The sequence below is a fragment of the Colius striatus genome, chromosome Z (assembly GCF_028858725.1).
Source record: "Colius striatus isolate bColStr4 chromosome Z, bColStr4.1.hap1, whole genome shotgun sequence".
NCBI lineage: Eukaryota > Metazoa > Chordata > Aves > Coliiformes > Coliidae > Colius > Colius striatus.
The window spans coordinates 60751529-60777458 of NC_084790.1; the positions used below are offsets into that span (position 1 = coordinate 60751529).

A 25930-nucleotide genomic window follows, 5' to 3' on the forward strand; every position below is an offset into this window, starting at 1 on the left:
TGGACACATCCCTATGTGCCACTCCCACTGAACTGCAAATTGAACTACACAAATAAGCTGACCAGTATAAGATCAGTGAGTAACAGAGCAAATTTTATTCCCTTCTTTTGCAGCTATTAATAAATGACATGAGCTTTGAAAAGGATTAGCAAAGAAAAACGAGGATCCTTTTCATATGCAGCTAAAAGGAAATTAAACACCTCAGAATCATTAAGGTTCAGAAATGTTTCCATTCAGTTACCATCCAGAAAAAGCTGACTTTGGTAGCAACTGTAAGTTCATTCTCAACTGAGATTTGGAACAAAGCTTTCCTCTTGTGGTCTAAGCCACATAAAGAGCATTATACACTTCAAGGATCTTCTAAAACAAAGTGATGATTAAGTGTTCTGGTTTTTTTCCCCATCTGAAAGAACAAGACATTATGTACCCAAATGTACATTATGTACCTGCCTATAGACAGACAAGTCTTAAAAAAATGTAAGAAAAACTTAATCCCTTTTCAAATTATTGGGATCCAGAGTTTTAGTCTATTTTTATTGCTGCAGAAGACACTAGGAAAACATCTACTCACTCCTACAAGATAATGCAGGAAAACAAAGCTAGGAAAAGAATGGAAAATTAAGAAAGAAAAATTATTACAACAGGCAGAGAAATTAATGGATGAAGCATAGCGAATTAAATTCTATAGTTTAACATCATAGCAATGTTAGAATTAAGAAGGCATCGTAATAAGCTGTCAAACAAAAGGCCACATGGGAAATGACAAAACACACTCAAATCATCCCCCTATCTCTGATGAGAGTTTCAGTATATCACATACACCAAAGGAACAGCAAAGACTGATCAGGAGGCATCCACCTGCAATCAAAACTATGTCTTTAAAAGTCTGATGTGAGGTTTTAGTAACCTGGCCTACTGTAACACATCATAATGACGTAAAGCACATACAAGTGTTTGCCAACTGTCAGCAACTGAAAGGGAGTTCCCGTCAAAATACTGGATCAGGAACAACATCTCTACTTCAACACTAAACTGCAAGGCTTTGAGAAAACTTTAGGTGCTAGAAAATAAAAATTTACAGCTGAATTGTAACCATTGTGTAGTCCACAGACACAACAATGCATGTAGAATTCTACACAGAAACAGGAGTTTAGATGGCATCATTTATAGAGCATGCACACACAGAGTACGAATCACTTCTGCTACTGTCACTTCGGTTGCTTTCAAAATACATCCAGCTTAATTCTATGGATAGAATAACAAAAATCATTGCATCTTATTTCTGGAATAAAAATTACTTATTAAAACAAGACAATAAAAAACATAAATTGTTTTTCATCCTGTTCTGCAACTCTTCAAAAAGCTTCTGAAACACTGCCTGGACAGAAAAATCTTCAGTCCCAGCCACTAGAAGAAACCCACATTATTCATTAAGATTTCTGCAGTGTTGGAACACAGAAAGAAGAGCAATCAGTGCCAAGTGCTGGCCCTGGCAGCAAGCTGCTCAGTTCAGTCAAAGGCCAACAATTTGCCTCTCACAGTTCTGTCTGGGGAATTGGGAATGACCGTCTAGCTGGACATCGTGTATTCTCTCTCAAAAGCTCAACTAAGAATCTTAAACAGAGAGCATCCAAAATGCTTTGCCATCACAGAACAGGTATGCATGTGCAAGAGAAAGACATGTCTGGTTGATTACATACATTATTAAGTGAAAAATAAATAAATAATGGATAGGCATATCATCTCATGTAGCTGTATAAGGAAGCCATTCAAACACAGCTGGGTTTTTTCCAAGATTTTGTCTTTTTTTGATACCATAGCTTTTTTATGAGAATCATTTATCCAAAATTTTCTTGTGAAACACGAATGCAGTATTGTTACCCAGATCTAGAGACTCCAGCAGCAGCATATGTAAAAAGATATTGTGCTCTGATTATTTAATAGGGCACCACACAAGGCACAAACACTGGAAAGCTGCTGACAATCATCAGACTGCTTAGTTAACTGCTACCACTGTAGGCCTAGAAGGAACATTTTTATCTGTAGTGTATTTTTAAGTTACTGGATAGACATGCCTGAGGGCTCACAAAGACATCTCTCCTGCTGTTTAGTAAGTTAGATGATGTTTTACTCTTACATAGCATCGAGAATAGTTGCATGTATGTATCTATTAGTTTCCACTGTACATTCCAGATAAAATGCATTCAGGAACATAATTTTGCCTTAAGGCTTATATCTGAAGTACACATCTGTCTTATCAGCACAGATCACACAAAGTTCTTGGCAAGGTCTTCATTTTGATGGTAAGAAATGTATTCTGAATACAGTTTTAAAATACAAAGTGATTCTGCAATTCTGACACAGTCACGAATTACATTATACTATCTGGCTCCTAAATCATATACAGTTCAGGTCTTTCAAAAAAAAAAGACATTCTTGCAGCATCAAAGACTTCAGTTTCCTAAGAAAATACTGCAACTTATCACTTTCTGTTACAAAAAGGACTCAAAAACTATGTACAGTATCAGTTGAATTGCCCTTTGTCTTATAGTTTTAATAATCATAAGCCATGAAAACTGGAATTCCTACCATAGTTATAAGTTTGATATTGTTTGCATAGAGTAATTCAGGAAAAATTAAGAGGAAGGAATATAACCACTGCAGGAGGCACACTGACAATTCATCCCTACCTAAAAGGTCTGTATGCATAAGAAACATGAGCTTTCTCTCAGTCACAAACAATAGACAGGCGGAAAGATCAGCCAAAGCTACTTTTCTTTTGACAGAGAAGTTGCCACTGAATAAACAGCCAACACGGCCTGCTTCCACACTGTATTGGCTCACAGCTGTGAAACAAAAAGAAGCTGCATCCAAAATGTTTAACTCCTAATTCTTTACATGAAAGTCATACCCTAGAAGAGTTTGAAGAAACCCTCTATATTCAATAGGGGGGTTACAGACTCATACTTTTTGTCAAGCCAACAGAAGGGTTGTCACTAACTTCAAAAGGCTAAGGCTTGCACCAATACTGATAAAAGCACATCCAAAAAATGTTGTTATTTGAGACACATAGGAGGAGATTGACAGTACTGTCTACCAGTACATCATTTGCTAAAATCTACTGCAAGGTCTCTTACTTCAGGAATGATTCCATGCTTACTATGATTTTGTTTAAATGAAGTAATTAAGTAATAGCCGTGTAAAGTGCACATCTGTAAATGTAAGCTCTGTAACTACTATGGCTCACATGTGCAGTCAGGTTTTCTATCCCTCTCAGTTCAACACCTTTAAACCTCACCCCCAAGAGGGGCTGTAATTGAGAGGTTGTCATGGTTATTTGGGTTTCTCTCAACAGAACCACCAGCAAATAATCTTACACCTTCTTACTAAATGTACTGTAGCACAACAGTGTCAAATACAATGGGACCTGCATCAAGGAGCTTACAAGAGAAGACTCACAACAGACGAGACAGACAAGTACAGAAGGTGATGAAGGTAACAGAACAGGAAGTATAGAATAAGAGTAGCATATTTAGATGAACTGCACAACTTTTGCGTTTTATTAAAAAAAACCCAACCAGACAAAAAACAACACAAGCACAAAAACACTAACAACAAACAAAAGAATCAAAAACACAAGCAACTCAAACACACCCACTTTGGAAATAATCACATAAAAGAAAATACCATGTGGTAGTTCATAAATACCCACAACATGTACAGTCTGGGGTATTGGCCAACATGTGCAGGCTCCATACACAAAAAGAATACTCACAGTACTAATTATTGAATAAGCCACAGAACAAACTATGAGGCATAAATTAAGTTACGTTTATGGCTTCCATCCATGTTTACGCGGGGGTGGGGGAGATGACTACAGATAAGATCAGTTGCCAGCATAGGGCCTCTCCAGCCTGGCAGATGCTGCTCTCACTGCTCCTGGGTACTCCACAGCTAGATTGGCTACTGCAACTCGGTACAGCCACGCTTCCATAGAAAAACTGAACAGGTCTGGGGTTTAAAAAAACACCAGCAGGGGCTTGGAAGAGGGTTTTCTTTTTCAAACTCGGGAGTTTGTTTCTCCACAGAAACATAGGTATTTTTCAGTTAAACACTGACCTGCATCCAACGCTTAAAACAAAATAATATTTTGTCCTGCAGCGTTTGCACTGCTGCGGCCGGCACTGCCAACAGTCGAATGCCCCCCACTCCCGCCCGCTGCCCTGAAGCTCCCTGCTCCCACTTCACTGAAAGAATTCGTGATCTCCGAGAGCTCTCACTCGCCCTAGGCTCCGGCCGCACCGGTGGCCGGCCCGAGCCGCGCAGGGAGCGCGGAGCAAACTCGAAGCCCGCGCTAACCGCGTCCCTCGCCTCACACCGGCGGCGTGGCCCGGCCCGGCCGGTTGCGGCGGCGGCCGCAGGTGCACCTGGCGGGTTTCAGTACGTGAACAGCCGTCAGCCTGCGGGAAACCGCCGCAGCCGCGCCGCGCCGCCCGCACCCTCCCCCGCGCGCCCCGCAGCCCGCCGCCGCGGCGGCAGAGGCGCTCCCGCGGGCTCGGCGGCAACAGGGGGGCTACCGACCTGCTCCGAGCCCCCTGCGCGCTCCCGCGGCTCGCTCCCGGCGGAGCCCTGCGTGGCTCCCATAGTAACATCGCCGGCCGCCGCGGCGCCCGCCGCCAGACTCGGGCACGCTTCACCACGCCTCCACCCTGCCACCCGGGGAGAGCCGGAGGAAACCGGTCAGGCCGCCGGCCGGCCGGCAGGAGCGGCGGCGCGAGGGGCTGCACCGGAGGCCCGGGCGACGGGGGCGGCCCGAGCCCGCCAGGGACAAAGCCGGCACGGAGGCGCCCGCCACAGAGCGACTTTGTACTGCCGCGGCCCGGCTGCCCTCCGGCAGCCAATCACGCCTGCCAACGCCCCGGGGAGGCGAAGAAACATTCTCATTCTCCCCAGGAAGAAAGGAATTGTTATTCTCCTTTTACAAAAATGTTTCTTGTATTCCTGCCCTTGGCAGCGGCCAGCAGCTGACGCTTGTCACCATGTAAACGGGAGAGACGGTCCCGTGGTCCCTGGGCAGCGTTTCTGACCCGAGGCTTTTGGATAGCACCCACAGCGCTGCTGTCACACAGAAATGCACCGATCATACCCTCCTGTTTCTCTCTGTGTTTTTAGGAGGACAGGGATTTGCAAGCTCCCACCCGATGGCTTCCCCAAGTCTGCAGCCTCGGCCAAACTTCCTTCCCATCACTTACAGCCCTTCCACATCAGTCTCAAACTCAACATTGCTCCTATTCATTCAGAGGCTAAACTGAGGTTTTGAGGCTGTAATTACTTTTTTCTTTTAAAAAAGGGGTGTTTTTGAAGTAACAGAGCTCAAGAGCTTGCAAAATGACTGGTTACTAAAAGCACCAAGGAGCAGAAGACTGGCACAAGTTCAACCACATTTGTACTCAGAAATAAAATACTTTTTTTTCCTAGTGCTACTGTCTTCCTGGACTTAAGATTATTTTGGGTGGATGAGTTAATACTTGAATCAGCTCTTGGATGGAAGAAACTAAGAATGAGCACAAAGAGAAGGGAAGAGGTTTCTTAAGCCAACACTCTAAAAATGAATGCAAACAACATTTTATTTTGTAAGGCCTGCCCTCAAATTTGGAGGGAAAAGGGCAGAAAAATGCCAAAGCATGAACTTTGCTCCTCTTTCATCTAGTCCCTCCTCTCAGTTTTCAGAGTGATACCATCCAACTTTTGTTGCAACACCTGCAGTCTGGTATACAACCAAAGACAACACCACTTGGAAAAGCTAAGTGCAGACGGCCAAGCTCCTCACACACAGAAAACTGTGACAGCCACCTGGTATCAAGAGTTTCTCTGTGAGACGTGGCAGAGAAAGACAACATCAGCACAGCATATTATGGCAGGGCACCAGCAGAGAGAGCCACTGTCCAACACTATCCTCTCTGAAATGGCATGACTAGATGAAAACTTGAGCTGGTTTCCAATTTGATAGGATGTGGCAGGATTTTGCTGTAGGTGGCTACGTAGTTTTAGATGAAAGATCAATTTTTTATTTTACGCAGATGGCAACATATTTTTAAAAAGAAAGCAGTTATCAGATATAAGACGGGATAAGGAAAGGAGAAGCCACTAGATCCCAGTGACTGCTGTCTCTTAATGCATGTTATCAAGTTTTTGGCAACATAAAGAAGAGCCCCAGCCTCCTGCAGCTGCTTCACTCCACACAGGCTCTGGCAGAAGATGATGAGCTAACACTGGATTCCCCCCCTAGACATAGCCTGTTAGCGAGTGTCAGCAGTGCCAGTCAGAGCAACGCTAAGGGTCTGCAAATCCTGTCCAAGGCCAAGGAGGATTAATTCCTGTTCCAGGCAAAAGCTGTGGCTTGGCTTAAAGCCTCCTTTTGGCATGTTCTATGACTCTATCAAAGCCACATGGTGTTATTGCTAATAGCAGTGTTACCACGCTATACTTCCCTGAGCTGTCAGGCAACAAACAAGGTTAACACACGTAGCTAGCCTGAGGTAAGTGCAACACAGACTCAGGAACTGGCCACAACCATGAAAGCAAAACAGGCTGTTTTTTTAATTTCTTATGACAAATAGTCACCTGGGAAGGGCCTATCAGTTTGCCTCTATTCAGTTTCCTGCAATAAAAGATGGAAAGCAATACCATTGGGCTTATAAAAATGTATCCCGTGGTTGTCCACAAACTTTCTCATCTGTAAGATCAGAGCAGTCACATTTTTTCCTGCTTGCTTTCCTCTTTTCTCAAACCAAACAGCTACTCTGCCACAATGGGCAGATAAACCAATCCATACCAGCCCACAACTGTGAGCAGTAAGTGACCTCTAGTGCTCATGCTCACACTAGAGCTTGGCCAAATGCCCAGATGCCCGTACTGATGGCATGGACTGATGTAACTATCAACATAATCACAATTTACAGAGTACTTAACCTGCAATTCAGTCACAGAGAACAAACTTTGAGGCCTTCCTTGGGTACTTTGTGCCCTTTGACCAATCTGTCTTCCCAAGATGGATATGTAGGTAGGCTTTACAAGGGGAGGATGTGCCACGTAAACCAAAAATGGAAGGACACGAGACAGCAGCGTAACCAGGAACAAGAACTGCAGGAAATCCTCCAGCACCCCAAGTTCCAGTCTCCTGGGTCAGGAAAAGGGAGAAGAGGTACTCAAAGCACCCAATTGACCTAACAGCTAATTCCATAGGAGGACAGTGTGACCATTCTCTTCCTTTGTAAGTCAACGGAATGCAAAACCAAACACCTAAACTACAGCTCAAAGTAGCACATCATCAAGTGTACAATTAGACTTAACTTCTCCCGACCAAGTCTGTCTTAAACCCCACAAGACCACGTGGATCTTGAATACCTACAAACTAGCCAAAACTGATCTGGGATAGCAGTGCAAGCAGAAGAAGAGGGGGAGACCCAGCAAAATCGTCTCTTCTCTCTACAAAGGTCTCCGTGGACTTTGGTGTTTGGGGCATGGTTGCGTGCTCTTTTGTCACATTGTCTCCCTTTGAAATAGGAGGCATAGGTACAGGTAGCCAGTCCTGGAAAGGACATTGCACTGTGATGAGTAAATATCAAAATTACACACATTTGGCTATAAATGTGCAACTGTGTCCTCTGCTGTGTTTAGAACCAGCTACTCTGCCTGTGCAATAACTGTGCAAAGCAGTATCTTGAGCAGAGGATTCCATGAAATGTTATGTAGGTATGTAGAGAATTTAAAATCAAGTTCTATGGAAAGACTATTAACTCTATGAAAAACATGCAAGTAACCTACAGTGACCACATTTCCCAATGAGATTTTCAGTTCAAGTAAACAAGGCAGACATTGTTTGCCTACTATGGAATTGAATCTATGGTCCGTGTAGCACCAACTTAGAGAGAACACTTGCTGTAGCTTGAGTCATGCAAAATCTAAGATGTATTCCATAAATTACCTAATGCTTCTGTGAATGAAGCTGTTGTGCTTCTTCCAACATCAGCAGAGGAAACACTCATTTAACATTACACTATAGAATATAAATTTAAGCAAGCAGCTGCCTCCCACAGTTACTCCTACCAGCCAAATAAGGCTATTCAGCAACTTGCCTGCAACAACCAAGATTGGTTACCATGTTGTGATTCAGGTTCTCTCTGCATCCTCCTCACTGTCCCTCCCAACTTCTAACTGGCTCCTCTGACAATAATTTCTTTTTCTTTCCTAATGTTAAAGTTCAACATTTAGTATTTTAACATCTAGACAGCATGGCAAACAGGCAACCTCCTTAAAGAACTGGGAACTGATTTCAGCAAGAGATATTGGGAACATAGGCTGTTAGTCCAGTTTTTGAACTGTCCGAACAGAGATGTCAGTTTTGCTTTTAGTTTTAAGCAAGTGTTCATGATCCTCTGATGAAAGGCACTGTAGAAGTTTCTAAAAATACTGTGTTGCCAAATAGCCTTTCCTCCTTTCCTTCCAGGCAATCTCTTTAGATTGTTTGTCATCAGCCTGCAAAATCACACAAATCAGTCAGCCCAGTCCTACTTAAATGATTCATAAATCCAATTATGTCTGCTTCTTTAAATAGAAAGCTAGGTCCTAACAGATTCAACCTTGAAGATTATAGAGGATGTATAGGTAGCTGACCTCTGATTCTCGAATTCCTCGGGAATGGTACATATGTTTCAAACACACAGTTCTGGACTGGGGTTAAATCACAGGTATGGCACAGTAATCTTAAGCTCCGTCTTGGACGGACTGGAGATGAGAAGCTATGAATACTATCTCAGCACTCCTGAACATGTGTAGCAGTGAATCCAGTGGAGAGCCACCAGGATGGTGGGGTCAGAACCACTGTTCTTGCAAGAGGAGGCTGTAGCAGCTGGGCTTGTTCAGCCTGTAGAAAGAAGGATACCTTTGGGACACGCAACAGCAGCCCTTTGGTGGTGTTCAGACAAGACTGAGGAGATGCAGCTTGGTTCTTAACAGTGGTGTGTGGTGGGAGGTTGGGAGACAACAGGCAAAAGTTCAAACAAGAGAGATTTGGATTGATATAAGAAGAAAGAATTTCCTTGAGCAGCCAAGCCATGGACCCAGGGCACAGAGAGGTTGTACCATCTCTGTCCTTGCAGGTTTTCGTACCTCAACTGGCTAAAGCCCTAAGTAACCTGTTCTGATCTCACAGCCGACCCTATTTCAGGCAAAAGGTTGGGCTAAAAACCTCCTGAGGTCCCCTTCCGCCTGAGTTTGCGCATCGTTCCTGGGTAACTGCACGACTCAAGTGCCATCTTAAAGCAGAGTGACATGTTCATTATCCTGCCCCTTGTCTCCACTTCCAAAGTACAGCTTGTGATTGTGCAGCATAAAGATTTTGGCATGCAGTTTGCAGGATCCAGTACATTGGCTGTCTCTGGCCTAGTGTATTTGCTGTTACACTTTCCAGGTTTCAAAGCAGGAACTCTGAGGCTGTTATTTTAGAAATCACAAACGTCCCCAGAAGAAACACTGAGCTCAATATAAACAGCATCTCACACTTCATATATACTTCCCTGGAGTAACCAACAGTATCAAATCCTCTGCAGCTCACCAAGCCCCCTTGACTTCCTCATGGTAAGCATTTAAAAAAAATAACCAATACATCTAGATATACAGATTTACCTTGGCAATTCAAATTAACGACATTTAAAACATGTAGATAGTGGTTTAGAGCCAGAAGCAGCATCATTGTAAGCCAATTATAAACTGAATTTCAATACCACCAAAAATGCACAGAACTAAGCCAAAAAGTAGCAAAGGACTTCTTGTTTGCTGGTACTCCTTTGTAAAAGACACGTGAACTAGAATAATATATACGCATAGTACATCACAGGACAGATAAAAAGCAGCATCAGAATATGCAGAGGCGTTTGATAATAGTCAACAAAAATGATAGTGGGGAGAACAAAGAAACAGCCTACTTATTCTAAAGACATTTTCATCCATGTAATGTTTTAAACAATACTGCAATGTCTGGTAAGTAAGGCAAGCAAATGAAATAGTGTGACCTACTGCTGGAGAGCAAAATGGGGACTTAATAGTGACCATACATGAACACTCCCCCTCATTTCCTCTATAGACACTGCAAATTGAAGCAACTTTCTCTTGCATAGCACTTTGACCACTATTCATCTAAGAAGCTACAAAAGCTAATACTATTGTCCTAAAAAATGAAAAAATGAAGTTGTTTAAATGTATTCAAATCACAGAAGTGTGCACTGTTTTTCTTCTCAAGTATGTATCAACACTTGAAAGCGTATCTCTTCCCCACCTCCAACGTGTCCATTTTAAACAGAAGACACCACACCAAGCATATTCTGTTTGAACATTCTTTTTGCTTATATTTCATTTCCTTCCTCTCTTCTCTGTGATGCTTCAACACTCCTTGCAAGGCTGTGAAACAATCCTCTGCTTTTAGCAACTTATCTGCCTTCTCTCACTAGAAGCCAAGCTCTACAACATCAAAAATTTCATCAAGGTAATCAACTACAATGTCTCAAATTAAGACTATACAGCAAAAAACCCAAAGATTCTGTTATTGTGGATATCATCACACTTATTAAGAATGAACAAAAGAATATGCAGAATGTAAAAGAAACACTCGCAAAATTTTCTTGTTACTTTTTTCTCCTGTTACAGGGGTTAATTTTAAAAGCAAGGCTCCAGACAGAGCTCTTCAGCCCAGTTAATCCATTAGAGCACTAAAACTATGTGTGCTTCAAAGCTCTGCCTTTCCTCCTCCTATTTATACTGGCAAACCTCCTGCTGATGAGCTCGTTAACAAACAAAGCAATTCTGCAGCCCTACTCAGTAACAGCAAAGTACCAGGCTAGGATATCGTGCTCACTTTTGGGTGCTACTTTTCAGAACGGACTGAAATGAGCAGGTCAGAGTCCAGGGCAGAAAAGTGAACACAATCATGAGGGGGAAAGCACATGGACACAGTCATCCCAGTCACTAACTTGACACATCTACAGTTCCTGGAAGCCCAGAGGCAAGCTGGCTGGATGCAGCTTCTGAGGTATCTTTCTCTAGTAGGTATATGGTTCTGGAGTTTCTCTTGCTAAAAGCTGGGCTTGCAAGAATCCACATTCCCTAGTGTAAGGTTTGCACACCATACCATACCATACCATACCATACCATACCATACCATACCATACCATACCATACCATACCATACCCTTGAAAGGTATTTTTTTTGAGAAAAATGTAGAGCCTGCTGGAGACTTCAACAGTGATGTTCCTACCTATCTAAGCTACACTGGTATTTTGGTATCGTATTTTCCCACACACAATGCCCTAAGTGAAGAAGGCTTGCTTGTTCATTTTTTTTTCTTTCTTTCCTATCATATCTTTACAGTCTCAACATCTAGCATCCTCTCCTCTCACTCCCAGAACATTAAACTAACAGATGAGTCACAAATTAGAAAGACAGGACAACTGATACCCACATTTCCAAGTAAATTACTAAAGCAGTAAATAGCTTTTAAACTCTCAGGAATGAAAGTGAAGTACAATCTTGCGACACACCATCATAAAAAACATTTTGCTCTCTTAAAATTGTCATCTGTTAATGAGTTAGAAAAACAAGCCAAGCATGTTTCATCGACACATAAAACTAAAGACGCATCTTCTATTCTCTCTGGAAGCACTTGAGAAAAGGTTTCAAAAGCAAGGTTAAGATGCCAAAAGGATTATATTTACCTTAATGATGTATCACAAGAAAATATGCAGCAAAACAACACTCCCTGTGTGTGGCTATTGTTTCCCAGGACTGTGAGTCACTAAGCAATTCCCATTAATATTACTTTCTGTGCTTCAAGTAATTTATTTATCCTCAAATCCATGCTAAATATGTATATTTGCTGAAGACATCACCATAGATTAAATCCATTCTCCGCTAATGTTTAGCTCAGAGATGAACTAGTAGAGGCCTATGCATTATTCTTTGCATAACTTTAGCAGAATATTGAGTTCATTGCAGAAGTCTCTCTTTTTCTGGAGGCTTGCTGTACATCATGAAGCTTTCAGCAAATGTGTGTGTGCTCATTCTAAGTAACTTTGAATCCCTAAGAACTAGTTCTGATTTCAATGTATTACTCTGTTAAGCACAGTGTCTTAAAACCTTTTAAGAGCATAGCTAAAAGAATGAACATTATACCTAGCACGCGACAAGTTCTAGCCAGTTCTAGCTGGTGCGACTTCACTGGTACCTTGTGGGGAACAACGACTTTTGGACGCCTCTGTTTACTTGCTGTGAGGTGCTCTGGACTTGATGTCCACCTTTGCTCCCAATCCCACTCACAAGGAGATGGCAGTGCAGTAGTTTGCTCCCTGAAAAACAAGGTTTCATGTAAGTCATATATAATCACAAAACAGTGACCATGAATTCCAGGACACTGAAGTCCTAGAGATAAAGAGGACAAGAAATGCATTTCCCTGGTTAACTTGGTACGCTTTAGCTTCCCTGGCAATCAAGTGGTAATAGTACTTGAATAAAGGAGATACATGGCAATACTGTCACTTGCAGACATACCGCAAACTCCAAATCAAGCTCTGTCCCTCCTCAGGCATCCACCAAGCCTGCACTCAAGGAAACAATGCACTTGGCAAACTAAATAGGGCCTAGGCAGGAAGTATGCTTACATTCCTTTGTTGCACTGGCCCTCTCCATAAGGCATTCCAACTCCTTGTTTTAATTTAGTCAGATAGCTTGGCTTGTACAATATTGTATAAGGTTAAACTAGTAAGAGCACTGGATCTTAAGTACAACCTCAGTGAGAACAATCAGATATATGGGCTACAGAGATTTAAATTTCAATTTTACAACTCCAGTCGCCAAGTGACAGAAAAACAATTTCCAATGCCATTTTCTAACCCCCTTTCCTGCTCAACAGGCCTCAGCTACCTCTCAGTATGTGAATACATCCTGTAGCATGTTAGCAGTATGTTAAGCTCCCACTCAGCATCCCTGTGGGGCCTCCTCCTCTCCCCCACCTCGTCTTAGCCCTTGATTATCCCACGTAGGAAAACAAAATATGAATGGTTCAACTAAGATGAAACTTTTTGACAGAAATAGAAATAGATGCCAATGGACAGAGTTTGTTTGTTGGGGTTTCAAAAACTAATCAAAACACATCTTGGTCATCTTAAGTCTCCTCAAAGACCATCTTCCCAAAGTGTTCCATCATCAAAGAAGCGGATAGTCAGATTTCCTAAAAACATACTTGTAACAAGTTTGAGGTTTTTTCCTCTGGTTAATACTTTTTTTTCCTTTCTTCTTCTATCAGTAATACTCTACTAGCCATTTCTAGATAGCAGGAGAGCCATAAGAAACAGACACTGAAAGAATTCTGCAGAACTTTCCCAATTATCTGTTTTATTGATGTGCCTTGTGTGTGACACTCACTTTTTCCTGGGCACAATCATAATGAGGTCTCAGGTACAAAAAAACTTTATAACTTCTAGGATATTTAAAAAATACATTGGGGTCTCAGATTAAACAGTTAAGAGCTTAAAAAAAAAAAAAAACACCCAAAACCAAATGTAGGCACCTGCCAGACAACACATTGTGAATCTACAAGATCTTTTTCCCTCTCAGCTCATTCTCCCAGCATAGAAGCATCTTTCTAAAAGTAAAAGACTACTGTTTTAACTGATTTTAGAAGAACAAAAGAATGCTTAATTTGAGTTTATGTCATTATCACAGGGAAGAAAGAAGCAATGACAAGCGTTGAGAAGAAGCATCAGCTTTACTGTTCTAGGTGGTACACACAATACTATTCTGGATGCTGCAGAAAAGTTACACAAGCAAGCTAAATCTGAACTACCACTACTGTCATCATTTTGCCTCTGCAAGAAGATGACAGAAGTTATAAAAATCAATCTGTAACAGAACTCACACCCCTATGCCAGCAAAAATTGAGGTAGAAACATGGGCTTTATAAGGTCTCTGATAAAATTCACAACTTGACAAACTTACTTATTTGTCTCATCTGCTTTCCCTTGCACCTTAGTCTGGGTTTTTAATCAGGATTTTCACAGCTTTCAAATGGTGGCACTGGAGCTGGCATCACACTCCAATGCTGTTTTTTATTTTAGGAGATGAGTATGAGAAATAAGCAAATTACTTGAGTTAAGCATGCATCTGAATTTGTCGAGTGATGATATGATAAGCGAGGACCTCTAATACTCTACATTCAGTATTTGGTTTTGGAAATGGTCTATTTATGTTTTGTTAACTGTCACTTTATGTTTCATTTTGTGGGTTTTTTTTTTCCTATACACACGCACTGTTAAACCATGGGGTTTATTTTACTTGAATGTGACAGGGTATCTCTAGAAGCTGAATGATAAGCTAATGTTAGCAAAGAAAGTTATTAATTTGCTTATTCCAGTTGTACAGAATAAGCAGTCTACAGCCACAAACAGAACTGTAATTTTTTCTTCAATTCACAGTTTGCCACAATTGCTGGTTACCAAATCTTACTGAAAATTTTAATGAAAACATAAAAGGGATCCCTGTAACAGTCCAGTGACAACAGTTTTTCTGCTTTTCTGAACTGTTGGAATGGCAAATCCAAATATAATCCAAATACACCTTAACCAGTCTGGAATTCCAAGTGTGTAAAAACAATCACATTAGTGAAACCTCACCCCACAATGAAGGAGATGCCCAACTAAGAATCCTGGAAACAAAACCAAATATTAACAGGGCAGTGTCTCTTGCACTTTGATACTAACACTCAGTAGCAGAGGAAAGCCAAGCAATCCTGTTTACAAAACAACAAAAAAATAATAGATACAACGGCTGGCATGTTTCGTTTTTAGAGTCCTTGTTTCAAGCTGTGACTCTGGACAAACAAACCTACTTGAAAACAATGAGGAATTATGCAAGAATGTACCATTACTTCCCAAAACAGCTCCTCAAAGCATCAAGAGCAATCATGTACAGCTTTATCAACATATGAAGAGTGGCTACAAAATTCAACGGTCTTGGCATGGAGAAAGCTTACACAAAACAATCATAGGAAGTCAAAATCTAGGACACTCCATCGTCCTATGACCAAATACAATGTACTAAGAAGCACTTTTAATGGGCAGATTTTTAAGAAAAAAACTCTAGCAGCATGCATTAACATGATACCAGAAACTCAGAACCATCCCGAAGAATACTTGTGTTGATAAGCAGATAGGAACTACTGGCACCAGCATATTTTCTAGACTAGTTTTTGTGGTTTTGGCGATATAACTGGAAAAAAACCAAACAAACAATAAAAAACCTATAGTGCACTATATTTCAACTGCTTTTACTGTTGCTACCACTATTAGAGGAAGTGCTCTTGTGGAAAAATTACAGGATAAATCTGATTCTAGCCATATCTGATTATAGCCATACAGACACAGTTTTACTGCAAGCCTTTGCAGTAAAAGTCTTCAAAGTCTTGCTTACATGGAACTATTCCATATCAGTGGAAATATATTAACTGTCCATGAACAAAAGCTTCTCATGTTTTGTACTCCTCTGTAATGTCCGAAACAGGGTGACAGCATTCTAATGTTTAACAAAAATAGGAGACTTGAAGGGCTGTGAAGGCAGTCACACATCAATACTAATCATATAGGGATGGGTGAGAGAGAACGACAATCCCCTTTCACACACAACATAATTTTTTGAGGGATACAGTTATGAACAGGAAGAATTTTCCAACATCCAAGCTTTGTGGTTACAAGAAAATGCTCTGGATTGTTTTTAACTAAACCAGAATGCTCAGTATTTCGTATTTTGCACGTGAATAGCCTTAATTGACTTCTCTCATTAACAAAACCTTTCCTTTAGGGAAATGGTATTCCTAAATATGATGAACTCCTGCTTCCTAGCAGAGAAAGAAAGTTTCACACACAGAGAAAAGTGTTGTTCTGTTCCACATCTAGAAGCTGCTATTTGTCTAGATGGATAAAATTAAAATATGTATATTTTTAAGGTGGAGGGGGAGGGCAGGAAAGAACGATCAGGTTAGTAGTAAGCAACAAACACAACTCCACTATCTCATTTCCATTCTAGTCGGTATACATCTGTATACACTTTCTGTTTTTCAGCAAACTCACGATTTAGAAATATTTAGAAATAACACCTTCTCTTGCTTATTCTTCCAGACAATGACAAGAAGTACACAGAAATCTCTAACGAAACCACAAAATTTAACCACAACCGCAGAAGAGACACCATTTCCAAAGTACAAAACACAGATTACCTGTTTTATGAACAACTCTCATCTTTTCTGGTAGCAAGTTTTAAAATCACACCATACAAGGTGAGTACAGGTTTTCCATTAATTACTCACTGATTGCTTTTTGACACTTACCCTGGATGTTGCCACAGATTTGCATGTCTACCCTCTGGAAGCAGCTCCCTCTTGTTAAGGGGAGTGATACCTATGGCTGCTTCTAAAATAGTTATATATTTCTTGTACCGCATCCTGCCTCTCTCAAGGGTTCCACCACACTCATCCAAACGCAGATGCCGCAACTGAAGTTGTGCCTTTTCACTTATCTGAACTGTTGCTTTTCAAAACACGCTGCAAGTCTGAAGCAGAAAAATGCTGCTTTTTGCCCTCTCACAAGCTTGGAGAGTTAGCAGGAGAGAGAAACTCCTACCAGATTCACCAGAAACGTCATTGTTACATAATTCGATCTTTGAATAAGACACTAATGAAAATGATTGAAGAGACAATCACGGTTCTAAGCCTGGACGGATAATGCACACTCTCCAATTGACTAATCCTTTGCTAAATCTCTGCTGTCTATAATCTTTCAAGTACTAATGGAGCACTAGGTAACTTCTCTGTCAAATCCATCCAGGGAATAACAGAGATCTGCACAGAGAACTTCCTACTGTTTTAGTCACTGTGATGGACAAAAATAGCATTTGCTTCAACTTCTTTACTCAGCACCAGAAAGCTCTGTACATTGGAGAAATTGGAAAGTATTTATCTGTTCAAAGAAGGCATGGAGAAACATTTCCTTACATGGCTTGTAAGGATTTAAGAAAGCTGAAGATTCCCATTGTAACACCTACTACTCATTTGAATGCGCCTCAGACAATGCCAGAAGCGACCTTCAGTGCCAAAATTGTTCTGGCTACAAGGTACGTAACTGCATGCCAAATACCTCAGGTACTAACTACAGATGTGGAGACAGATGTACAAGTTGAAGCAACAGTAACACTTTGGAAACCCTACATCACCATCAGGTCATGGTATTAAGAGAGATATACTTGACTGCTAAAAGATAACTAAGGAAATGTTGCTGTAATGCTACTTAGATAATAAGATCAGAATTAGTTGTGTATAATTACACACATAAATATTATGTAATTATGCAGTAATACAGATAGAAACGCAGAAAGATCGGTTGGGACATGAAGACTGAAGACCTGAGCCACAACTCCCTCTGTAAACTGCACTTACTCCCTATTATTATTAGACATCTATATTTCTGTTGGGGTGACTTGCATGCTACTTATTCAGAAACTGCTAAGATGAAAAGTGATATTTTCCATTATTTATACTGTAAAATATTCAGCTCTTACCAACAAGATTTGTATAACCATTGCCAAGTCCTATCTCGCTTACAATCCTTTGTTACCTGTACTTGGTGTATAAGTTATGCTAACACATGCACACACTCAAGTTATTACTAAATAGCAATCCATGGGACTGACCTTAGAAGAGTAAAATGACTCTGAAAGATGCTTGGTTTTCAGGGCCAACCACCACAAACAGCTGTCAAGAGGGGAAAAATTTAGTTTTCACCTACCTAGTTGCACATTGATACTTAAGGAACACACAGCCTGAAAATCTGTGACATGTTAAGAAAACCGATAAATTAAAACCACAGATACTAAACTGAGCAAAGAATTAGTTCTCCAGGTCCAAAAAAAACCGGCCTATCTCATTTAACTACAACTTCAAACATCTGCATACAAGTAATAGGAAGTTTTGGAAAGCGAAGTACCTCCTACAAGTCTCTGCAAGCACAACTAACATCATTAAGCCTGCGTGCATTGTGACTTCTGGTAGCTTTGTCAGCTCTATTGCCAAGGCAATACTGACTAGGAAAAGACAAGAAATGGACATCTTTTACACTGTTCCATTTTTTAAGAACCTTCTGCCTGGAGTCAAGCCACAACAATATTAGATTTTACTCAAACATATACATATTTTGATAAAATCCGCCCTTCCCGCAAAGTTGGTTTTGTTCGCAACATCAACATTACCACAATTCCTCCTTCTTACTGCCCACTCCTCAACACTCTTCCAACCCTAATTATTTTCCCCTTATAGACCTAAGAAACAGTTCTTACAAAAACTTCTCAGAAGTACTTTTCAAATCCAGAGTCCTATGCAAAGTCTAAAAAGCATTCAGTGCAGCTCTGGACCATCTTTGGGCAAAGCCAATTCATTCTGTACTAGAACTAGTGCCCCACAACTGGCTTTGTATACAGGGAAGCCAAGCCCACACACTAATCACAGGTTACTCCCAAGTACTGCTTCTGGCTAAATGGTCCATGAAATCTCTGGGTATACAGAGGGAGTACAATTGACTCACAGGTTACATCAACTTCTGCTGACTTTACTTGAAAATAGAAATTCAAAGCTGCTAGTACATCTCCTGTTAGCAAAGGATGACTTTTGCAGAGGAAGCAACAAGTCCCACTAATTACTAATGAGTTTACAAAACAAAGATAATCCAGTAACACATATTTCTGTCACAATGCATTGTGGTAACATAACAAAAGTCTTGGTAAATTGAACTGGCTGTAGGGAAAGAGGACTCCATGAAAACTCTCAGCTTTTCTTCACCTGTTCCAAAATGCCCTTCTCTTTCCCGTGTTGTCATAGTTGAAAACAGGAAAAAAAACCCACACGAATATTTCAGTTTTGGGGCAGTGATTTCAATCCAGATGAAGCTGTACAGATGACCTGTGCAAAAGCAGTCCTGAAGTTGATTTTCATTTACATTGTAAAAATTGTAGTGTTGCAGTGAATAGTTTGGAGAGCATGACACATTTCTGGGAATGGGGAAAGAATGACACAAGCTCTTTTCTGCTCTGAAAAAACATTTATGAGATCAAAGCAAAAGCTTCCTTTCCCTCTAATCCCTGACAGATGAAAACACTTCTTTCATTAGACATAGAGTACACTTCATGTAAACTGAAGACACAAGAATGATCAGCCTTCAGTCAGTTCGATCTCAATTACAATGCAGACAACCATTGCCCAATGTAGCCACAAATTAAGTTTCCATCTTTATAATGAGACAAAATCCTTTTCTTTTTGCCTCCCAACAAAAATCTCCTTGACACCTACAGACTGAAAAATCCTCTCATAAAGAGCGAAAAGAAACAAAAGTCTTTCCTACATATTTTTCCTCTGGTGTCAAGAAGAACTATGACAGACAATTGGCAATTTCCAGAACAATCGGGTGTTTTGTTTGGGTCACATAGCTAAGAAACAGCTCAAAAAACAATTAACACATATGTAAAGCTTGATCTGTTTGCCACCTTGAGGCAAAGTAGCACCAAGGATCAGATTGGGGGTGTGGGGAGAGGACGGTTAAATGGAAAGAGAAGAGGAAGACCTGGAAAACTCTTACACACAGCCCTATGGATTGCAGTTGCTTTTGGCTCCTCTTTAGAGACCATTCCTTGCCTGAACAGTCCATATGTTCCTGGAGATTCTCAGAATCAGCTTATACAAAGTTGTGCTAAGGAGGCTAGAGACACCAGCAGTCAAATCTGCTGGCTATTAAGCAGAACTAGATGATGAAGCAGATGTTAAGAGAGAGCAAGCCAGACTACAGACATCCTTGCTGTTAACAGTGACATGCAGGAGAGATTTATGGGTTTTCTCTAATGTCTCTTAAAAACCAAATCCAAGAAAGACTAAGAATGCAAATCTAATAACAAATAGCTTGAACAAATACATGAAACTTTGGTTTAGATGAAGCCGAATGCTGTTGAGTTTAGGCTCAGTTTATCAATACAATGCTGGCTGATGGTAAAGAATTAGTTTGGTATCACACAGTAATGACAACAAAACACTTTTGCAAGTTATTATTTTGCCAATCTGAAGAAATATCCCAAGCTGTACAAAATATCTGAAGTCATGTCTATCTTAATGAAAACATACCCACACCTAACTAGACATTCTCAATCTGACATTTCATGTGTATACAGACCCCACCCTAGATAATCTGCATATCTTTCTGAGATTTCTCAAAAGCAGTCCTGGATTCCTGGTGCAAAACAGAAGCAAAGACAACAGCCTGGGAAGCGAGCAGGCAGCAGGAAAAGTGAGAGCAAAAGGCAATTTCTGTTTTCCCTTGCACACTTCTCATTGGCCCTGCTACTGCATAACTCAGTATGTTTTTCTGTCATTTTCAAGTTATAGATGTGAAATACCACACTAATGAGTTCCATGTTCTTTACAGATTATAAAGCATGGTTGTTTGAGGTTCCAACACGCAGATACAAAACAATGCTGACCTAAATTCAGGAAGACTGGGTAGCCCATGTTTCCTAAATCAAAAGCCTGAAGCTGATGAATACACACATGGGTTGATGCCATGCAAGATAGCAGACCAGAGCTCCCACAGCTCACTTAGTCAATACTAGACTTGGATCTTAACCATCCCAAACACATTCACTACTGCAAGGACCACCTAATGCTAGACAGAAAGGAGTTGATACAGTCTGCATTCTCCCGTGAAAGAGAGACCTACGATATTGCCTAGCAACATGCACTTTCAAAAAGCAATCATCCAATTTAAAAGAAAACAAAACCACCATCAACTCAAAATCAACACAAACAGTTTAAGTTGTGAAATGACCTACAGTGGTTTTTCCTGCTGCATGAAGCTGTTTAACTACACAATACATAATCTCAGCTCTCTACTGTTAAATGCAGGCTTTGTTGATAAAAAACAATACAAAACAAACCACATCACAAAAAAACCAGCAAGTTCTAAATCACAATTTACATAATGTGGTGATTTTGCCTGGGCCAGGTTTTTTTGGTAGCAGGAGGCTACAGGGCTGGGTTCTTCAAACAAAAAGAGTTGCCAGAAGGTTCCCCTGTAGCTCACAGGGTTAGGGCCAGTTAATTCTAAGCTGGACCCTGCAGCTGACCCAGGCCTGGCCAATTAGTGACAGAGGTGACACCTCTGTGAATAACGTATTTTGAGAAGAAGTTGCTGTGTAGTTGCTGAACTGCAGCAGCAACAGGGAGTGAGAATGTGAAAACATCTCTGCATACACCAAGGTCAGAGGAGGAGGAGGGGGAGGAGGGTGCTTAGGCCCTGAAAGACTCCTCTGTGACCTGTGGTGAGGACCATGGTGAGGCAGCTGTGCCCCTGCAGTCCATGGAGGCCACCAGGAAGCAGAGACGCACTCAGAGCCCATGGAGGACCCCACACCGGAGTAGGTGGAGGCCTGAAGGAGGCTGTGACTCTGTAAGAACTTAATCCTGGAGCAAGTTCCTGGCAGAACCTAAGGAGTTCGTGGAGGAGGTGTCCATGCCACAGCAGGTTTGCTGTCAGGACTTGTGACCCTGTGAGGGACTCAGGCTGGTGCAATCTGTCCCTGAAGGACTGTTCTCCTGGTGGGTAACCCACATTGGAGTAGGGTGTGAGGAGCTGCCCCTGTGGCAGGCCACATGTCGGAGCAGTTCATGAGGAACTGTATCCCATGGGAAGAACCCACACTGGAGAAGTTCATGAGGGACTGTCTCCCATAGGAGGGACCAAAAAAAGGGAACCTGATAAAAGAAATAATCCAAAATAGGATTAGGATAACCCTAGTACTGCTATAAACTATTAAAGTCCAACAGAAGGCTCCGAAGACTCTGGGAACAAGAAGCAAGCACATTTGCCAAGGGAGCAGACATGTGGGTGTAACACTGCTGCCCTTTCTGAAGAAGATAAGTTCAAATAACTGAGGAAAGCATCCCGTGGTTGAGTAATTCCATTCTGGGACAAGCACCTGGGAGAGAAATCCACGTAGAAATTAAACCCATGTACTTCTCCGGGGACTCCCAGACAACTAGAGTGCTTGGACAGGGGATCAAAACCAAGCCTTTAACTGGAAGGGTGACATGCTCCAGCGTGCATGTCAGCACAGCCACGCGCTCACCTTGGTGCTGCAGTCCTTGAAGGTAACTCATCATTGGCAAACACCCTCCACTATGGGTAAGATCTGTATATCATGTCCTCCTATATACTTATTGCCATAAACGTTTGTTTTACAAATAGACTGTCACTTTTCAACAATCTTCTAAAGTTCACAGAAATTCACTGCAATCTGGGATACGTAGGCCTTACTGCAGCTGATGTCAAGGTTCAACTCCAAGTTTTAACTGTTTGTTCCTCGCAATTAATATTATCGTACCTGTCTGAAAATAAACCAGAGGTAAAAATCTCTAACATCAACATATTGCAGCTGTTACATCATGTCAGTGCTGGCTTTCCCCTCTCATCAGAACGACTGGTTCCAGGATTACTACAGTGGGATGAAACTGATGCAGCCAAGGCATGAGAAAAGTTATACCACCCTTGAGACTGTAAATACTATTATTTCAGCAATTAAAAGAGGACAGTCTTGTAACAAGAGATTTCCTTTACCCTGCAAGGAAGTTCTGGAGACAGACAACGTTGCTAACTGTTAAAACACACAGAGAAATCCTATCATCTAAATTTGCTCTAAGATAAGCGCAGTTTTGAAGTACTCCTGGAACATTAGGTGACTCCCAATTTGAAGATTACTGCGGTTCAGGAACTTTCTGACATTTTTAAGTATCTAGGTTTTACAAAGGTGCAACACATGCCACTTTGTGAACCATTTTAGTGTCTAAACATGATTTTAATCACTAAGAAAGATTTCCTGGTTGTCCTTAGGGGACACTGAGGCAGGAAAGGAGGGATTAAACAATCAAAAAAGTATCAGACACTTAATTACTTTGATGATTCATTCTGAAGAGCTCTGTTGAGATTATAGTTCATGCAAAGTATCGGGATCATCCTAACCCTACTGCACAATTCCCAATTCTCACCTTTACTCTCACAAGAACCTGGTGTAGTAGCACCAAGCATGGTAACAGTTATTAGTATGATGATACAAGGCAACACAGAACACAAAGTTAAAAGCACTTCCTCCAGTCCACAGTGATTTCCTTTTGCAAAGGTGAAGTCATTATTGCTACTTGAATTCAACGTCTAGGGCATAAGAAGACGTTTGCATGTAACAGTCTGGAAGCAATTATAACAGTAAATTCACCTTAAAGTCAAGTAAGTGCAGAAAGTGTCCTCAGAAGCCTTGGGAAGGCCTTCATAAGCACTAGTATATACCAAGTGTAAACCTTACTGACCACGACTCGCGCTTACTACACCCAAAGCATTTCAAGGCAGCCTGATGATCTGTCAATGAGTATCGATTTACACAAGTAAACTCCCCAGGCTTTCCAGTACCTGATACTTGCTTGGCAGACCTCGTGGACCCTGAAAACGGTCATTGCTTGGAAAAGTTTGCAGATTAATCCTTAGACTACGAATGCCTCAGAAACAAAAGCAGCAATTTTATCAGTCACAGCATATGGGGATTTTTTTATCTTCTTTTCCCTGAACCACAGATGAATCACAGCCTTACACCATTAAAACAAAAATTTGCTCAGCAAAAGAAAAAAGTCATTTAAAGTTGTTGCAAACCACTCCACCTTGATAACTATACCCAAAGGTTAAAATAAAGCTGACATTTGGTGGCCTCTGCTGGAGCACAGCTGTGGGTCTAAAGAGCTTTCATATACCAGCTGTTGAATACGATATCAGTTTATAAATCGAAGCTAGGGAGCCGATCTTTCAGAGATTCCAGCTGTTTTAAGTGAGTAACTGTTAGAAAGCAACACTGGAGATACAAGAGCTTTCAGATAATCGAACTGAAATATTAGTATATGACCCTCATACACGTACGTTCATACACCACGTAGTCCTTCATCCTGGAAAAATATGCAGCAGAAACGGATTTCAAGTACGGGGAATGTAAGGGCAGAGCTGTCTAATAAAAAGCCAGTGCATACCACTGGGCAGATCAACCCTGACACTCCACGACGCAAAGCTGATGGACTCCAGCACCACAAACAAGGCCGATGCCAGTGCACTTCGAGAGGGCAATCAAGCGTTCGGCTCCTGGAACTGCCTGTTCCTTTGTTTTACAGCTCCCTGTTAACTTGAAACTTCCCCTGACCCAGTTAGCCGCTGCCCGAAGCACGGCTGGAATCCACTCAGGATGTGCCAACATAAAGATTTCAGGAATTTCGTGTGTAACAAAGGCAGCGGCCGCCGCCGCCGTGGGGGGGTGCGCCCGCCGGGGGGCCGCCCACGCGAGGGGGAGAAGCCCGTAAACAACCACCCTGGCTCCACTCTGACATCTCTCCCCCTTCCCACGCAGTATCGCGCTCTCCCGGAAAGTACTTAGCACTGAAAAAGTCACCGAGAGCCGCGTAATCCCGTTAGGGAAAAGCCGATCCCCGACCCGAGCCCGGCTGCTGGCGCGCCCCAGGTGCGCAGAGGGAGCGGGGCCGCGGGGGCCCCGGCGGGAACACGGCCCCCACCTCGGGCCAGCACACGAAGACGGCCAAGTGCGCCCGAGGTATGAAACGGGTCGGGGAGAGGAACCAAAACCCAGAGCACACAAAAGGAGGGAGAGGGAAAAGTCCCCCAGCTCTTCTCCGCAGCGCGGGCCCCAAAGCAGGGCGCGGAAGCAGAGCGGGACGCACACCTGTCCGGAGAGTGAGGAGCGCAGGAAAGGCGCGGGGCCGCGGGCAGCGCCGCCCGCCCCTCGCGGGGATACTCGCCTGCTCGCCGAGGCAGCCCCGCTGCGCCGGGACCAGAGGTCTCGGGAGACTGCCCGGAGCCGGGACTGCGCGCTCTCCCCTGCCCCTCAGTCCTGCCTCGGCGAGCCGGAGCGGGCTGCGACGGCGGCGCGGAGTCCGAGCGCGGGAGCGAGTCTGAGTTCAGTGCGGCCGCTCCCGCCGCGTCGGGCGATTTCCTGCGGGCGGGGGCGGTACGGCCGGGCCGAGGCGGGCTCCCGCCGCAGGTGTTGGCCTCGCCCCGAGGTGGGGGAGAAAGGGGGTGCGGAGGAGGGGCGGCAACGGCCGGACAAGGCGGGCAGCGCGGTCTCTCCGCAGGCGCGGCCCCACCTGCGGCCGCTGCCGCCCCCCCCTCCCGCCTCCTACGGTTCAGGGGTGACTCGGCCCAGCCCCCACGCCCCGGCCCAGAGTCGCACACGCGGCGGCGGGCGGGGGAACAGGAAATACTGGTTGCAGCCCGGTACTTCGCGCCGCTGAGTCACGGCTGCGGGGCCGCCCCGGCCTCATCGGCGTGTCCTGGGACGCGGCCCCGGCTCTGCTCCCCAGCCTTGCCCCCCGGCCTACCTTCGCCGCTCGGCATGGCCTGAAGCGTGCCCGCGCCGCGGCCAGGGCGGAGAGCCGACCTGCGGGCGGTAGCTGCAGTTCCCGGGGCCGGAGGCCGGGGCGGGACTGGCGCAGCCCTCTCACCGCTGCCGCTTTCCCGGGCACTGTCACTCAGCTCGGCGTTTGACTGGTTATTTTCCGTTTACATCAACCTTTTGTTAGGGAACTTGGGATCGTTGCCCATCTAAACTTTTCTAACTGGCAGACTTCTGAAACGGCTTTAAAACTGCGGTGCAGTGTTCCGCGTATGCCTCTCAATCTGTTTTTTTCATGCCTTTTATCACAGAAGAGCTAGGGCCAAGTTCCCTCTGCTTTGCTGGTGTCTCTGGCAGCTCCGAGGA

The 25930-nt window shown here is 43.0% G+C and overlaps 1 protein-coding gene across 6 annotated transcripts in view; it reads right to left on the bottom strand.

The window, feature by feature from the left end:
* Window positions 1-25695, bottom strand: part of TJP2 (tight junction protein 2) — a 65817-nt gene extending 40122 nt beyond the window's left edge. The window contains exons 1-2 of one of the 6 annotated variants that reach the window (XM_062018699.1): window positions 25551-25644; window positions 12279-12399 (exon numbers count right to left, since the gene is read on the bottom strand). The gene's annotated coding sequence lies outside the window, so the exon portion shown is untranslated. Of the gene's footprint in view, window positions 1-4581; window positions 4603-12226; window positions 12400-24971; window positions 25345-25550 lie in introns of those variants that run through there. The other 5 variants (XM_062018700.1, XM_062018701.1, XM_062018698.1 and 2 more) reach the window with 5 other exon arrangements.
* Between the last annotated feature and the right edge of the window lie 235 nt (window positions 25696-25930).